Source organism: Sturnus vulgaris, chromosome 11, assembly GCF_052056855.1.
Source record: "Sturnus vulgaris isolate bStuVul1 chromosome 11, bStuVul1.hap1, whole genome shotgun sequence".
NCBI lineage: Eukaryota > Metazoa > Chordata > Aves > Passeriformes > Sturnidae > Sturnus > Sturnus vulgaris.
Genome location: NC_142253.1, coordinates 10827690 through 10837381, shown reverse-complemented (window position 1 = coordinate 10837381; position 9692 = coordinate 10827690). Strand labels below are relative to the sequence as shown.

Below are 9692 nucleotides of genomic sequence, written 5' to 3'. Positions count from 1 at the left end.
TGCCACGGAGGAACTGCTGTCTCTGGGAAGGGACTCTGTGGCTGGCACAGTGAGAGGGAAAAGTAGGGGAAGGTTACAAGAGTGGATAATACTGAGCGTGCTTAGAAAATACAAACAACCACTTCACAGCTGTAACTGGTATCTTTTAATGTTTTTTATTATTCCCCCCCCACCCCGTTTTGTAATTTTAATTTTAGACGGAGTGGATGCCATGCCAGTGGGAAGATGCTGAATGGACAGCCCGAGGACACGAAGTCCTGCCGTGGCGTGCAGGAGAGCGGCGGGCGAGCACGCTCAGGTGGGTGCGGACCCCTGCTCGCCCCGCAGCCGCTCGCGGTCGCCTCCGCTCGGTGGCCGCTTTTGCGAGGCCCCACCCCCTGCCCCCTCCGCAGCATCGCCCCTTTAAGGGCGGGCGGGGGGCGGGGCAGGGGGCGGGGCTGCCCACGCCCCTTCCCCACCTTGGGCGCCCCCTGGAGGCGGCGGCGCGCGCGGGCGCGCCCCCGCCTCCCCGCTCTTGCCTCGCGCCGCCGGTGCGGGGCGTGAGCGCGTGCGCGCGGCGGCGGCGGGGGCGCGCGCGGCGGGCGGCGTTCCGTCGGGGCCCCGCGCCCCGTCCCATTCATGCGGGGCAGCGGCGGCGGCGAGAGCGAGGCGGGCGCGGAGCCCCGGGCGGCGGCGGCGGCGGGGGGAGGCGGGCGCGGAGGAGGAGGGGACGGAGGAGAAGGAGGCAGTGGCGGCGGAGAAGGCGGCGGCGGCCCGGCGGGCGGCTTGGTGTGGAATGCAATTATGGCTGGCACGGCGGAGGCGAGCGGGGACCGGAGCCGTGAGTAACCCGGCTGCAACTTTCGGGCGCGGCGCGATGTGCCCGATCGGTCGGTTCGTTAAAAATAACGCGGATTTGGATTTATCGCTCCGCTAAAAAATTTGGCTTTATTGCTACCGCGGCGACGGCTCGGGGCCGGCCCGGGCAGGGCACCGCGGCCCCGTCGGGGGGCGCGGAGGGGCCGCGGCAGCCGGGCAGGGCTGGGCCGGGCAGGGCTGGGCCGGCGCCGCGCCGCTGCCGCCGGGACCAGCCCGCATTGCGCCCCGCGGCTCCGGGAGCCGCCTCCCGCGGGGGGACAAAACCGCGCCGGGACCGAGCCTCTTTCTTTATCCGCCGCACGCCCCGCGTGGATCTCGTAGCGGCGTGTGCCGGGGACCGGGCAGGTGCGGGCTGGACGGGCGGAGGGCCGCCTCCCCGCTTGGAGCTGCTTGGGCCGGGGCGCTCCCGCGGGGAGCCGGTGCCAGCGGTGCCTCCCTGACCGGTGTAGCGGCGGAGCTTGGCCGCCTCCCTCCTCCCCTTCCCTCCCTCTCCGCTGCACCCTTCCGCCCCGGCTCTCGGCGGCGTTCGCTGCCCCAGCCCCGCCGCCCCGCTGCCCACCCGGGTCCGGCACTGCTGGGAACGTGAACCGGGCTCAGCCTTTCTCGTGCTCGCCGCCTTGGATCATCACCCATCTGCCCTGCCCTGCATCCCCGCTGCCATCCCCGCATCGTTCTGCCCCACATCCTCGCTGTCATCCCTGTGTCCGCACTGCCTCGTATCCCCGCATTGTGCTATCCCATGTCCATTCTCGCTGCTTTACATCCCCGCATCCCGCCGGGGCGCGGCGAGTGGCATCCGGGCTGGGCTCGTCCTGAAGCCCACAGCGCCGCCGTTCCCTCCGCGCTCCCCGTTCCCCGGCCGCCGCCGGGGAGGTGCCGTGGGCGCCCTGCGGGATGGGATGGAACGGGATAGGGTGGGATGGGATAGGGCGAGATGGCTGCCGTCGCCCTCGTTATGATTGTTACTATTGTGATCGCGCTGTAGTTCGGCAGCGCAGCGCTGGGCACCTCCGAGCGAGGCGTGGGAGGCTGCGGTACCTGTGTGCGGGGCTGCGCCGGTGCGCGCCTCCCGCCGCCGGGGTGAACGTGGAAGGTGGCGAATAAAGCCGGCTGCGCGCTCCGTGTCCCTTAGCCCCTTCCCATTCCTGCCCAGCGAACACACGCGGCAGCTCCGGCGTGCGATCGGGGAGGGATTTGCAAAATCTCTGTGGCATGCTGAAATAAATCCAGGAATCCCGCAATCGCCTTCTCCTCCCTTGTCTTCCTTGCGGGAAAATTCTTCCTTCTGCCTCTGGCCGAGCGCCGGGGTAGGGGGAGCCAGGGGAGGGGGGCTGGTGTGTAAACAGGGCTTAACATGAAGGTCACTGGTTAAAGAGGAGACGGATGGGAGAGAAAAGACAGGCATTAACCTCACTTGTTAGCTCCCCCCTGGCTCCTGCTTTGGGGAGGACAAAACAAAAGCAGAACCTGCTAACGGGGGGGATGAATATTCATGAACCTTCTCGTATGCTCCGGGACACGGAGGGGAGAAAAGTTGGGCAGATGAGCCGCCTCCCGAAGCTGCTTTTCCTCCGGCTTGCGAGAAAATCCTTTTTTGCTGAGCGAGAGCTGTGTCGGGGGGAATTACCAGCCTTTTGCTGGATTTATTTTTTCAATTTTTTATTTTTTATTTTCTTTTGTGTGCGGCTGAAAGAATTGGAAAAAAAAAAGAAAAAAAAAAAAAAGAGGAGCTGAGGCTATTGACTACATCAAAGGTTATCCATTTGAAAACACCATTTTCCTCTGAACAGCGGCTAATTGCTTCCTGAACAATCCCAGGGTCTTTTGTATATACTCAGTGGGTAAAATGAGTGACTCGATGTCTTCTCTCAAGACACTGGTGACCGAACAGGGCGGAAAGGTGGAGAAGCCAAGGAAAAGCAGTGGGGCAGATGCCTCTGGGAGGATGCATGGATAATTTCTTAAGTGGCTGAAAGGAGGGAAGGTTTTTCTCTGCTTCCCGCTCGCCGCCGAGTGATCTGCTGGTGCCAGTGGATGCCGGTGCCGGCAGCGGCGTGGCGACACAGGGCTATAAGGAAGGCTGGTAAGGAAGTTTGGATTCAAAATACCCGATCATGCGTGTGATCTGGTGCTCCCCATCCGCCCGTGGCTTTGGCTGCCGGTGCCGCTCCTCCGAGAGAGGCAAGCCTGGATGCGCTCGCTGCTCTCCAGGGGCTGCGGAGAGGCAGCGCCGGGGGCTGGCTGGCTCCTGCTCCTTTGGGTGGCTGGGCTTTCTGCAGCTGCTACCCTGAAGATTAAAGTTTTGGCGACGTTGCTTTTGTTAGCATGGTGATAGCGGCGTCGGGGAGAGTTTTCCCCTCTTGGCTTGTGGCTTGTTTTTTTTTTTTTTAATAGGAGCATCGGATTTGAAGCAGAGCGCAGGCATCTGCCGTCGTGCACGCTCGGGCTGTGCACGGAGCTGCGGAGCAGAGCCCTTGTGCTCCGTCACACAAAGCCCTTTCCCCGAGCGAGGCAGTGCCCTGCGAGAGATAAACAAACTCCTCTGAACTCCGCTGGAGACGGGGCCGAGGGCCGTGTCGGCGGCTCCCGGGGAGTGTGTTTCACCGGGGCTTTGCGCAGCCGAAATGGAAAAGGGTAATAAAGCGGCGCTGCTGCGTGCTGGCAGGGCTGCCTCCCCTCCTCCATGGCGGCGGCAGCCGGGGCTGGCCCCTGCCCTGCTCCCTGCCTGCGAGTGTCACGCCAGGCCGCTTATTTCCGTGGGTTCGCTGCCTTTGACTTCTGCTGAGCAAAGCGAAGGATCTGGCCCTGGGATCGGGCTTAATGAAGGGAGCTCGGGTGTGTTTATTCTCTAGGCTCAGTGTGGGTCAGGGCCTTTGTTGCTGCCTGCCTTGCTGCTGGCTGCAGCGCTCAATGCCGCCGAGAGCCGGACCCGGCCCTGAACTGGCAATTTCCGAGCAGCAAAGGCTGGTGCTGCCGTGCTGGCAACTCGGGCTCCTGCAAACCGGGGAGCATTACCTGTATTTGGCTTCTGCCGAGTCCCCCTGGGCTTTGTTATAATTGCTTTTCTGTGTTCTGGTGCCTTGGTCGTTTGTGTTTTCAATGAGGAGTCGGTCTTGGTTTTTGGCACCTCTGGCTCAATGGAAGGGGAGCCTTGAAAGAGCCAGGAGGGCAGAGGTGGTCCCATGTACCTGTGCAGCGACAGGAGGGTGGTCATGGGTCGCCCCAGTACCCATAATGCCATTCTCACTGTCTGCAAGCTTGGATTTTTCATTGATCTGAACTGGTGGAATGTATGTATTGAGAACTTGGGGTGGTGTTGTCTCTAATCCACAAATGTCTCTTTTGAGTCTGTGTGCTGTGTGGAAGAAACTAGCGAGTAGGGGGGTTCCTGGCCAGGATTTGACCAGTGAATGGCTTGGTGATGTACCATGTGTGTAGAGGAAGGCACAAAGGCTGGGAATTATGAGTGATGTGGAGCTTGGTTCAGTATGGACCATGACTCCTTACCTTTTCTGAGTTTGTACTGGGGCCCCTTTTCCCATCAAGGTGCTGAGTGCCATGGCTTCATGCAAAATGAGGAGGAGCAAGTGTTTGCCACCATCCACGGGTGAGGTGGCTGGTTTGGCTTTAGACTGGATACAACCAGTCTTCTCTGTCTGTAGCCTGGGAGGCGTTCCATCTAGTGCTATGGGGAGCATCCCACTACAGATATGGGGTACTTGGTGAGAACATGTGTGCTCTGACGCTGTCCCTGACCTACAGCCTCATCCATGCTCCTCTTAGTCTTCCCCAGGGTGCAGCATGGACGCCGTGTAGGCACCACAACACAGTCTGCCTGCTACGCCTGGAAGTCACATTTGAGCAAACGTCTTGTGCATCATGGAGGAGAAAAGCTGCAGACAATAAATAAGTTCTGATGGTTTCAATACCGGGCATGGGCAGTCCTGGCTCTTCTGCCCTGCACTCAGCATGTGGTGTAGTCAAACCCACACCTTCCCATGGGTTTGTCAGAGCGTGGCCAGACACAGGAAGGTGTCCTTGTTTGCCTTGCTTCCCTGAGCACTCTGCGACTGCCTCCAGCCCTTGTTCCAGGTGGAAGCCACCATTTAAAAACCTGAATGAAAAACATCTCAAAGTTTATTTTCCCTTTAGCCGAGGCTTGGCACTCCTCCTCTTTGTTGCTGGTGTGCTGAGATGTTTGAGTCTGGAAGAAAACTCCACATCCAGATCGTCAGGCTCACACTCCACAAACACTTTTGCTCCTTTCTCCTCTGAAGTTGCCTTGCATGGTGCACGATGGACTGTTTTGGGTGATTCTTCTTCCACATGGTGTCTTGGTGTAATGAGGGCCAAATCCACCCCTGCCCTATGGGCTGCTGTGTGCTGGTCTGTGCCTGGGGTCAGAGACCCTTGTGAGCTGCCTGAAGCGCAGAGGAGATTTTTTATTGCTGGGTTCAGCTCAGGGCCCGGTGTGATATCCTCTTTGCTCCTTGAGCTGAGATTGTGAGGGATTTTGCTAGAGAAAGTGCCCGAGGTGAGAACATGCCAGGGGTGCCAGAGACAGGCTGCATGCTATGCAGGGACCATCTCTTCCTCATCTCTCCTCCTCCTCACCAGCAGCCTGCAGATCAGCCCTGGGGCTCGCTGCCCACCTCCCCATCCTGAGCATCCCGTGATCTGCCAGCCAAATTGGCACAGAGACCTGGGAGCACTGGTAATCCAATTTGGGCAGTTTAGCTGCTCTTTGCTCTCTGTGCTGCTGGCCGGAGCTTGGGAGCTTTAATCCGGCTAATGACCCCAGCTTGAGTAACCACAACCATTTGCTTGATTCAGTTTTCCTTTCTGTCGGCGATGGCGAACGGGCTGAGGCTGTTTCTGAGTCCTGTCCATGGTATCAAGGACGGTTTCCAGGTGTAGGTATGTGTAGGGACTGGAGGGTGAGGGCAGCTCACTTGAGGGGACACTGCAATCCCTGCTTTCTCCTTGGGAGATTTCTCCTTCCCTCTTCCCGTTTTTCATCTTCTCTCCCTCTTTTTCTGGTAAAGATAAGCCCTTCTTCCGGAGTTATTTTGCAACATAGTATTATTTTCAGAAAGGCAAAGCCAAGAAAAATAAAAGCCTCTCTCTTCCTTGGGTTGCCTACTGTTTAATGTACAAAATACAGGGGTGGTAATTGCATTAAAACATATATAATTATACTGGAGGGAGGAAAAAAAAATCCTGCTAATTGCACATGTGTTTTGAACTGATAAATGTTGAGTGATTCTTCATGTTTTCTTGGGAGTTTAGAGGAGCAGAGATGCAGTCTGCCATGTGAGGGGTTGGAAGCAGGGATGGTTTCCCAAAATTATTGGGAAGCTTGGATGCTGTGAGCACTTCTGGGGTAGTGTCAGTGTCGGGGGCCCGATCCTTTGCAGGTCCACATCTGATGCTACCTCCATTCAGGCAAGTCTTGGTGTCATTGTAGAAGTCCTGTGAGTCCCTTTGCTTTATGTGTTTAGTTAAACAACTATTTGTGTGTCAAAATAATCAGGCTCTCTGACAGAAGTAAATTCCTGGCAAGAGAAGAGGCAGATTCCTGTAAAGGGGGAGAAATTTCCTGTGTGTGTAGCCCCACATGCAAGGGCTCCTTCACTTTACCGCGGTGTTGGCATGAGCGGGTGCTGCTGGGGGGCAGGGGGAGAGGAAGGATGGTCACACTCTTTTTAAGTGGCACAATGCGAAAACCACATTTCCTTCTGCGAATGCCGACCCAGTCAGAGCTGCCGATAACATCGCAGGTAATTGTAATGGCAATAAGTTGTTTGCTTTGTGCATGCGGCCAGGCTTTGTGTACGGGCGGTTGCTTCGCTCTTCCTGTGCAGACTGTTAGTTTCAACAGGGGAAGAGGAAAACCCAAAAATATTTTAGGAGGAGTTTAAAAATAATCTTGGAGCTTGGCTGGTGGGCAGGATGTTTCGCAGGATCGTGTTCCCTGCTGGTCCGTGTCCAGCTTTGTGGCCCTCGGAAGGCTTTGCTGGATAGTGTTAAGTCCTGCATTGTCATTTTGGCCAGCCCGAGGGCTTGCTGTTGGGCTCTGGGAGCTGGAGTGAGATGGGAGTCTGCCCTGGCATTTGACTTTTGCACTGAGTAGATCTGGCTGCCCTGTAGCAGAGCAGTGTCAGAGCCGGGGCGTGAGCCCCAGCTTACGGCTGCCAAGGTCTCTGTAAAACATTTGTATCTGCTCCCCAGCGTTGCATTCCCTCCACCCCCATCTGCTCCTCCATGGGTTTTATTCCTGCAAGCGTTGGCATGCTGGCAGGGTCCGTGCCTGCCCGCTGCTGCTTATCTCCGTGTCCGGCTCCTGGATGGCTGCTTCCTTTCTGGAGTCAAGGGGGGGCTCTCCCCTCTCTGGCGGGACCAGAATCGGCTCGATGAGCTCTGCTGAAGTCAAGAACCTGTTTTTCAGGCTGATGTCATCGGGAAGAAATGGGGGAGGAGGAAGGCAGGAAGGCAGCGCAGTTTCCGAAGGAGAGCCGCTGCCGAGCCCCATGACGAGCCCCATGACGCTGACAGCAGCCCCGGCTTGCGCGGCTCCCACTGCTCTTCCTTATCAGCACGGCCGAGGTGCCCCAGGCTGCTGGCACATGCAGAAGGGGTCCTGCTCTGCATGGCCTCATGCCTGCGTGGGGGAGAGCTGGGAGGGAGGGATGCGATGTGCCAGGGGAGCGTGTCAGCTCCCAGCAGAGCAGCATCTCTTGGTCCACTGGCTGTGCCTTGAATGGCTCCCTGGCCTTCACTGCGGGTGTTGACACTTGCTGGAGCTCCCATCCAACCACCTTCATTATCAGAAAGTGGTTTTTTGGCAGAGGTGCTTGGACAGCCCTCCCAGCACAGGCCAGCAGCCGCCTCTTCTCAGTTTTTCACTGAAGGAGTCAATCCGTGCCTGATGCCTGTTGGAATCTCAGCCCCATGCAGGCCATAGTAGCAAGGTGATGCCTGTGTCTAGCATGGCTTGGGGCTGCAGCTGGGATCTGCAGGAAGAGGAGAAGCCTTGCTGTGATCTCCCTCCCAGCCAACAGGTCTTAGGCTGCAGCCATGCTTTGAAGTGTGCTCTGCCCAGGTCTGGTGGATGAGACCCCCCTTGCTGTGGAAAACTGGGAGGGGGTGTGCTATGTTGGCACTGCCTGTAGGAAAGCAGAGTGTGGGCACAGCTGCTGCCATGGCACCTCCCTGTTGATATCAGATGCTCTTTGCCCGTGGTGCTGTGAATGAAGCCTCTTTTGGACTCTCAGAACAGTTTCTCCTGTGGTAGTGTTGCTGTTGGGGTGACTTTTGGGCTTTTCCTGTCTCTGCTTGTCCATTGCCAGGTGAGGCTCTGCTATCTCTCTGGCTGTCTCACTTCTCCTGGGTCAGTTGCACATTAGGTAGATAAAACATGGGGCTATGTTGAGCTGGAAACTCCGCAGGGGAAGCAGAGCCAGGACTGAGCCATTTCCAGCTGTGGTTCTTGGGACAGCATAACTGAAACAGCAGAGGGGGAAGAATGGAGGTTGATAGGGAAGGAAAAGCACATGTGGCTCGGGAAAGCTCGTTTGGAGAAGTCTTGTGGTTGTTTTAATCAGAACTAATGTGATGGCAGTTGTGCTTGGCTCGCCACAGGACAGCACAAGTTCTGGTGTCAGCAAGGGGCCAGGCGGAAACATGGGAATTTCAGCTTAGCTGGGATTAAACCAACCCCAGAATGACCTCCCTTTGCTGGAGTAGAGGGGATCCAGCAACCAGGAATCCTCCTGTGGCAGTGTTCCATTGCAAAGAGCAAGCTCTCCAGATTGCCTCTGGGATTTGGGGGACTAGTGCTTGTGACACAGAGGTGAAAATGCAGCTTGGAAGCTTGCAGCTGGGCTGGAAGAGGGGCATTGATCTGGGGAGGGTAAGATCACGGCTTGTGTCTGTGGCTGCCCTGGCCCAGTGAGGGATGTGGAGCAGCAGGCTGAGGAGTGATGCGTTGTGCCCCAGGGAATGAGATTAGACAAGAGAAGGATGCTGATGGCCAGAGGATCTCTTGTTGGACTTCTCTTCTGTTGAGAGACCTTGCTTGTGGGTGACCTTCTGGGTCTCTGCAGGTCCAGCTGGACCAAGGTGAACTCTGCCAGCAGGACTGTTTTTTTGGGACATTTATATAGGGCAGTGGACTGATGGGTTGTGACAATAAGAGTCTGGGAGTGTGTGGACCAAAGCCAAAGGAGGAGGTGGCATTCAGGGAATTTGGTCTGTACTTCTTTGGTCATAAAATGAGGCAAGATGTTACTAATTGATCCTGATTGAGGTGACAAAATTCACATCAGTCTGGTGTTTGAAGCCTTGAGTTGACCTGAGTGTGATAGTAGGAAGCCACAGTCCCATGGCTGGTGCCTTGGGTTGAGGTCTGTGGATGAGGAGAGGCACAGAGGGGTTGGAGGTATTGTGCTCTGTGTATGCTGATGGACAAATTTCCTGAAGTAGGATGGGAAGCAGCAGGCTGTGTCCTGTGTGGATGATTACCCATGGGCTGTGCACTGGTCTCCATTCTAGGCATCAGTCAATCCAGGTCTATGTACTCCTCTCTTGGCCGCAGGGAGCACAAGGGAAGGTGGGGCTCACTTTCCTCCCAGGAAGTCCAGTTCCAGCATATGGGCTGCAAACAGAAAAGCCCTTGGCAGCCCTTCTAGGGTCCCTGTATGGACTGTGATACCCAGGTGAGTTGTGGGAATAAGGCAAAAGACAGCCACTGACTCTCACCTCTGGTGTAGCCAGATGGAATTGAGAACATGTGTAAGGTCTCAGTCCATGCCCGGTTTCCTGGCAGGACCTGC

The 9692-nt window shown here is 57.0% G+C and overlaps 1 protein-coding gene across 1 annotated transcript in view; it reads left to right on the top strand.

Moving 5' to 3' along the window:
- The first annotated feature begins 704 nt into the window (after positions 1 to 704).
- Positions 705 to 9692, top strand: part of PLXNA1 (plexin A1) — a 115344-nt gene continuing 106356 nt past the window's right edge. The window contains exon 1 of the mRNA XM_014871995.2: positions 705 to 820. The gene's annotated coding sequence lies outside the window, so the exon portion shown is untranslated. The remainder of the gene's footprint in view (positions 821 to 9692) is intronic.